Below are 8,472 nucleotides of genomic sequence, written 5' to 3' on the forward strand. Positions count from 1 at the left end.
GCTCTAGTTTTCTTTTCATCTTCAACCTTTCCTATATTCATGCAATTCTTGGCTATATGACCAAGTTCAGTACAAGTATAGCATCTTATGGTTGTATCTTTCTTCCTTAGGTGATGCCTTCTACAGTTTGTTCCTATGTGTCCATATTCTCCACAATAGTGACATCTACACCAAGTATTGTAATCCCAACCAAATATTGCTTTGACAATTTGTTCTGCTGGATTGAGTGATTTTGATCTACATTCAGATGACTTATGTCCTTGTTTCTTGCATTTGTGACACTTGCCTTCAAACTTTGGTTTCTCCTTGCATTCATTGGCTTTGTGACCATGTTGATTGCAATTGAAACATTTGCCATTGAATTTACCTTTACCATTACTCCAACATTTGTTAGATGTATGACCTATCTTGCCACAATGATTACAAGTGGGTCTTTGATTCGTTTGAGTACCTTGTTCAGAAGATTCACCTTCTTCCTTGTATCCAAGACCAGCTTTACCTTTTTGCTTATAGAAATTCTGCTCATTTTGCTGATTCAATTGATTCATGTCTGCTTGAGATTTCATCATCCTTTCATTGACTTGTTTTTCAATATTTAGATCATTTTCCAAGCTTTCATTGATTTGTCTCTCAGTTCTTAAGTCATTCTGTAGATTTTCATTTTGTGCTCTGAGAATCCTGATTTCTTCATTTGCATTGGATAGTTGATCTGCTAGATCTTCATGTTCAAGGGATTGATTTTGAGTTTCATGACTTCTATCTTCCAATTCTTCTTGTGCTTTGTTTCTTTGTTCCAAAACTTCACATAGCCTGATTGACTGTATTTCTTGCTCTCTTTTAAGCTTTCTTACCTCTTCTTGCAGAGATCCATTCTTTTCTAAAAGTTCTTTGATTGCTTTTTCAGCTTCTTCTAAATTACTTGATGGTAACAAATCTTCAATCCTTTCTTCAACATAAAAATGGTCATTTATTTTTCTTGCAAGTTCCTTTCTTCTTTTTAGGGATTGAGAAAGATGTTCCTTTGCTTCTTTGATTTGAACCATGGCCATCTCCAAATCTGGCTTCTCATTCTCAATAGTTTTGTCAAGTCTGAATATCTCCATTGTCCTTGATCTTTGCTCAAGCTGTCAAGCTCTGTCCTGAGAACCACAAAGCTCTAATACCAATTGTTGGAAATATTCAGGACTAACAAGGTTACTGAGAGGGGAGGGGTGAATCAGTAAGCTTTAAAATTTAAACCAATACCATTCATTCATCTACTTTACTGAACGCATGAAAATATTAACACACTGATTTGGTGACCCAAAAACCTTTCAATTTGAAAGTAAAACTGGGGTGGGGATGATGCCCATGAAACTTCAATACTGTAGTATAAAGTTGGCCAGTTAAGGCTTACAATGATCACTTCTGGTGATCTGCCCTGTTAGGAGCAAGTAGGACTGCTAGATCCACCTTGTTAGAGGATTTACAAACATACAATGAAGTATGCACTCTGTTAGGAGATTTACAAAAGATTGTTAAGTCTACCCTGTTAAAGGATTTACAAAACTGATTCACCTATTAGGATGAAGCAGTGCATCTACTTGCAACTGGTTTGTTGATTAGATCTTATGTACTAATCACTTGATGTGATGGATATATCTTTGCTGCTCCTTGATAACCTTGTTGAATACTCCGCTGCTGATTCTCTTTCAATTCGCTCTTACTTCACTGTTTCTTCTCTTCATCATTTCTATATTGCAAATGACACAATACATTACATATATACCATTCCAATATTTACAGCAACAAGGTCGGCCAAACACAAGTGGACAAAACATTACTGAGTCGGCCAGATAGTAGAAAACTAAAGTTCCTCAAACTCACTCGGTGACCTTCTGACACTCAGCATCCACTACATTACACGGCATCGTCATGCACTCGGTAGAGGTAGGGGCTCGGTCCATACTAATCACTCTGGGTAGCTTGGAACTTGGTAACCACTGGTGACTCGATAAACATTGTGTCACTCGGTAGAAACTAACTCCTTCGATTCACTTGGTAAGCACTGAATACTTCTTTTACCTTTCTGTCTTGGTAATCACTGAAACCTTCATTTACCTTCCTGACTCGGTAAATACTAAATCCTTCATTTACCTTCCTGACTCGGTAAACACTAAATCCTTCGTTTACCTTTCTGACTCAGTAAACATTAAAACCTTTGTTTACCTTTCTGACTCGGTAAACACTAAAACCTTTGTTTACCTTCCTGACTCGGTAAACACTGCTGAACATACTTGGTAACCAACAAATGCTCGGTATGAACTGTAAATTGAGTGATGAAATCGGTAAGCATTTAGAATCAAATAAGTGTTGTAACTAATGACAAATGTATCATTATTCCAACAAATTTTTCATAGGATGTCTTCGCTACAAGACATTCCTCCAACTACCTCTACAAAATGACAACTTTGGGTGTCAAATATTCTCTAAGAATAGAGAATCTCCTTAATACCTTCTCCTTTTCAAACTCAATGTCTCTAACAGCATTGTGAATCTTCTCAATTACAGTTTCAAAATCTTCAATTCCGACCTCTGGTTGCTACAATCTTAGTAGTGAGTATCTGAAGCTCACTCATATGAGCTTTGATCTTTGCATCAAAATCTGATAAGTAATTGTAAGACACTACACACTATCCATACAACTTATTATCTTGATCTAAGATCTTCCTTAGCTCCTTTATACATACATCTAATATTTTCATATCATTCCTAACACTTGTGCATACTATGTCAAACAATGATGCATCATGATGTGTCTATGCTTGCATTGTTGCTACTTTAGCTAAAGTTGTGAGCTTCTTATCAAAGGTCTTCACTAACTCTTTCACCTTAACCTACAAGTTTGGATTTGTTATAGCTATGGAAATTATCTTCTCCATCCACTCCAAGACTTTAGCAAGAGTCTTCTCCAAAGACTTCACAAATTTGTTTTTCTCAAACAATTTTCTTAAGGTGACCATTAGCTCTCTCTAATCTTCATCATCAGATGGAATAGGTACTACTACTAATAGTACTGAGGTTACAATAGCCTTAATATTCTTTTCTTCTTCTTTGTGCTTTTCCTCTTCCTTCTCCCTATTCTATTCTACTTCCTTCTCTTCTGCTCTCTTTTCCTCCTCTTCTTTTCTCTTCTTTTCCTCTTCATTTTCTTTTATCTTCTCTTCATTTCTTTTCCTCTATTTCTTTTCTTTTCTTCTATTTCATATTTCATCTTTTCTTGTTCTTTGTTTTTCTTCTTATCTTCTTCCTCATCATTTGAGCTACTGTATGCAGTTATATTGCCAAGAATAGTTTGGCCAAATGCCGCAATGGGATTTTCTTTGACATCTACTATTATGTGTTTACTATTCACTTGCATCTAGATTTAGTACTCATAATAATGTGAGGTGGTGAAAGTGCCTGTTGTGTCTCCTCTTCATCTTATTATGTCTGTACATATATTGGACTATCACCTTTGGTCTACACACTCACCTTAGGTATCAAGGACATAAATTTTATTATAGCCTTCTCTATTTGTTGCCTAACTTCCTCATATTTTCCTCCCATCAAAAGAATTTCTCTTCTTGTGTTCCTTGGCAAGGGCACAATACCCCTCAAAACTTTGTATGATTCCTCTTTTGATCCAACATCTCATAACTTATTTATTGATGTGATTCTCATGTTCAAATATTTTTCTAATACCCTTTTCTTCCTATTTACCTACCTATTGTATAGGTCTTCAAGAATCTTATTTTGTATACTCTCAAACCTTTTATTCCTCAAAATCATATTTCTTATAACAACATTTTCTAACTATCTTCTATCCATATTACTATACATGTGTTAGCCTTAGTTTTGAGTCACCATATTTTAAAAACTTTCTTCGGTTCCTTTTGAAACTCGAAACCATACATTGAACAAGCTTCTTTGTCCCATATCTTATTGTTGGCATTAAGTCATGTTTGTCATTAGTAACAAAACTTATTCAAATTCTGTATGGTTACTAAGTTCATCATTTAGTCTCCAGTGTTTGCCGAGAAATTCAATGGTTACCAAGTTTCATAGTTCATATCGAGCATTCTAGTCATTACCAAGTGAATTCAGGCAGTGCAAAGTCGAGCAGTTCAAACTGAGCAATTCAGTGGTTACTGTGTTTCGTAGTGTCTACCGATTCATCAATTCTTGTGATGTGAAGCTAGTGTTAATCAAGTGATGGGATGAGTAGTGTTTACCGAGTGCAAGCAAGGTAAACATGCTATTTAGTTTCTACCGAGTGACACTATATCTACTGAGTCTCCAATGTTCACTAAGTTCGAAGCTACATTGAGTGATTAGTATGGACCAAGCCTCTGCTTCTACTGAATGCATGATGATGCTGAGATATGCAGTGGACGTTGAGTATCAAAAGTTCACCAAGTCAGTTTTCAGAACCTGAGTTTTTACATTTGGGTTGACTTAGTAATATTGGTGTTAACTTGTGTTTTGGCCGACCTTGTAATCATGAGAATTGGGATGGTATATATGTAATGTATTGTATCATACCCAAGTATGATGAAGAAGAAAAGTAATGTTTTGATGCATGTTAATGCGAATTAGCAGTGGAGAAAAGTATACAACAAGGTCAAATCAAGAGCAGTCAAGTTACATCTATCACAAAGAGGTGATCAGCATTTCAAGGATCTAAATCAGCAATTCAATTGTAAGTTAGATCTATTGTTTCATCCTAACAGGTGAATCAACTTCAAATCCTTTAACAGGGTAGACTTAAAAGTCTTTTCTTTTAATCTCTTAACTAAGTGCATACTTCACTGTATGTTTGTAAAACCTATAACAAGGTGGACCTAGCAGTCCTAATTGCTCCTAATAGGGCAAATCATCAGAAGTGATCATTGTAAGCCTTAAAAAGCCAACTTTATACTACAGTATTGAAGTTTTGTGGGTATCATCCCCACCCCAGTTTTACTTTCTAATTGGAAGGTTTCTGGGTCACCAAATATTGTGTTCAAAGTGTTTTGTGTTTTCAGTTTCTCATGCATGCAGTAGATTAGATCTATTAATGGTGAATGGATTATGTTAATAAGTGTTGGATTTTGTCAAAAAAATTGAGGTTACTAATTCACCCCTCCCCTCTCAATAACCTAGCTAGTCTTGATTATCTCCAACAATTGATATCAGAGTATTGTGGTTCTCAGGATAAAGTTTGACAACTTGAGCAAAGATCAAGGATCAAGGAGATATTCAGACTTGACAAAGTTATTGACAATGAGAAGCTAGATCTGGAGATGGCCATAGCTCAACTCAAGGAAGCAAAAGAGTATCTTTCCAATCCCTAAAAAGAAGGAAGGAACTTGCACAATAGATGAATGACCACCAGTATGTTGAAGAGAAGATTGAAGAATTTTTCCCTTCAAGAAGTTTAGATGAAGCAAATGATGCAATCAAAGAACTCCTAGAAAAGAATGACTCCTTGTAAGAAGAGGTAAGAAGATTGAAAAGAGAACAGGAAATTCAATCAATAAGATTGTGTGAAATTTTGAAACAAAGAAATAAGGCAAATGAAGACTTGGAGTCAAGGAACAATGAAACTCAAAATCAATCCCTTCAGCAAGAAAGTCATATCAATTAGCTTTCCAATGAAAATAAGGAAATCATGAGTCTAAGATCTGGAAATGAAAGGTTAAGAAATGATTTAAGCACTAAAAGGTAAATCAATGAAAGATTGAAAGTTGATCTAAATTCTGAGAAGCAACTCAATGAAAGAATAATGAAATCCCAAGCAGACATGGATCAATTGAATCAGCAAAATGAGAAAAATCTTTATAGACAAAAGGGCAAAGCAAGACTTTGATACAAAGAAGAAGGTGAATCCTCCAAACAAGGTGCTCAAAGGAATCAAAGACCTACTTGCAATCACTATGGTAAGCTAGGTCATACATCAAATAAATGTTGGAGTAATGGAAAGGAAAAATTTGATGGAAAATTTTACAATTGCAGTCAGCATGGTCATAAATCTAATGAATGCAAGGAGAAACCAAAATTTGAAGGCAAGTGTCATAAATGCAAGAAACAAGGTCACAAGGCATCTGAATGCAGATCTAAACCATTCAATCCAGTTAAACAATTTGTAAAGGCAATATTTGGTTGGGACTACAATACTTGGTATAGATGTTATTACTATGGAGAATATGGACATATTGGCATAAATTGTGCTAGGCATCACTTGAGAAGAAAGGATACTACCATAAGATGTTACACATGTATTGAACTTGGTCACATAGCTAAGAATTGCATGAATATAGGTAGGAGTTGAAGATGAAAAGAAAGAAAAATTTGATAACATCAAAAAATAGATGAGACAGCAGTGGATTCCTAAATCTACTGAGCAAGCCAGTTCAAATGATGGTCATGTCACTCAAGAAGTGGGTGACTCCACCATTTCCAATTAAGTTCTTAAGGAAGAACTAGAATTGTATCTTCAAAATAACATCTCAAATAGTTCCAATAGAAAAAGGATGCAAAAGATCCAAATTAGTATTCCAAATACAGAGGGATCACAAAAGGTTAGCATTAGTATTCAACGAGCAAGGTTAGAAGTAACAAAGTTTTGTTTGGTCACCAAGTTACAAGGTTCTACCGAGTAATCTACATAGATAGTGCATGACAGCCTATCAAACACTATGTCATTATGGCTCTCTTTGTACTGAGCATTAATGGGAAATTTTCATCAAAAGGTAGAAATTTGACTCCATTTCCACCGCAAATTTAGTATAGTTAGAGCAGAGCAATTTGTAGAGCATTCAAGTGATCTTGAGAAGAGTTTGCAGTGAAGTTTTTTGAGGAATTATCTATCTACCGAGAGATCATGGCATCCACCAGCAATAGCAGCAAGGCAAAGAAAGGATCGAAGATGTTGGTGCAAGGTGTTGAGTAGAAGGCCTTGAATTTCAAACTGGTGCTAGTGATTGTAGAATCACTCGACCCCAATGGAGCTCAGTCACAAATTCCACCAAAGGTACTCCTTATCAATGATATTTGTACTCATTTCAAATGTGCTATGCAAGGAATAGGAATCGTAGAAATGGATAGTGCCCTAAGAAAGCTTTGTGTGGATGGAACTCTTAAGCCCGAGCATAAAAATCTAGAGGAGAAAGGCTTAACCCACATTCCACACCTACCAAGAAACTTGCAGATAAAATAGATTAGGTATATCTTGAGCTAAGTACATAATGGTTAGTTGTGGTTAGAGTAACCAATTTTAATTACGAAGAAGATGATTCATAGAATTATTGGACTCCCTATGCTTAACAAGGTGAAAGTTACTAAAACCCTAGGTTGGGATGAGCTTCAAAAGAAAACCCTAGCCAAGTGGGACGATAGAGGACTAAAAATCAGCAATGTATCTGATGTGGAACTTAGGTTTGGAATTCATATTATTGCACATAAGATATACAACTCTAGTCGACTAAATAGTGTGTCGTGTGAGGCTGTGGACCTAGCATATAAGGTTGTTAAGAAGAATTTGGAATATGATTTAGCAGATTTAATGTTGAAGTAGCTAAATAAGAACATGGAAAGCATAAGAACTTTGAAGAATAATCCATGCAAATTTGGTTCTTTGTTGACTTGTTTATTCTTTTATGTTCAAAAGTTTTTCCCCTCCAAAGGAACAGTGGTATGGAGAAAGGACACTCCAGTTTTGTATTAGATTAATGAGTTTATTACAAAAATGGGTGAAAATTTTGACAGTATAATGGACAATTATTTTGAAGCATTCGAGGAAAAGATGAATAATAGGTTTTGGATTCCCCAAAAATTAGTTGAAGACTACAAGGATGATGTTTGTTTTATGGTTGATTGTGACAAAGTGTACATCCAGGCAGTAAGGCCTAGAATAGTATGGGTGAAATCTCTTCCTTGTGAGGTTAATATTGATGAAATAAAGGAGATAATTGAAGCCCTGGTGAATGAGCCTATAGATCCAAAGGCACCTATCTTTGGAACTTATGATGAAGCAAAGGCTAGAATAGAGCTTGAGATCAAGCTCCCACAGGTAGTAAATAAAGGTAAGAGGAGGATTTCAAAATTGAAAATCGCAAGTGCCCCTCTTATGATTACCAAGGGCAAAGGTGAAGATGAAGAATCTAAGAATGAAGAAGAAGAATCAAAAAAATAAGAAGAGCTTGCAAGAAAGAAAGGCAAGGTGATTATCACCAAGCCACCCAAGGCCTCTACAGTTGTGTTCACAAGAAGATCCAAGAAGAAAGGAGGCAGTGAAATTGTATTTAGTAAGCCCCCTTTGACCTTCCAGGAAATATTGAAGCAATTGGAAGAAGGTACAATTATTACAAATTTTAAGGCATTGAAATATGAAACTAGAACTAATGCAAAGAAGATGTAGATTGAGGAGTTGGTGCTGACAAAGATGGGAAAATGGAAATATTCCCTTGATCA

This window comes from Cupressus sempervirens, chromosome 5 (genome assembly GCF_028749045.1).
Source record: "Cupressus sempervirens isolate cs-2001-9-10 chromosome 5, ASM2874904v1, whole genome shotgun sequence".
Classification (NCBI taxonomy): Eukaryota; Viridiplantae; Streptophyta; class Pinopsida; order Cupressales; family Cupressaceae; genus Cupressus; species Cupressus sempervirens.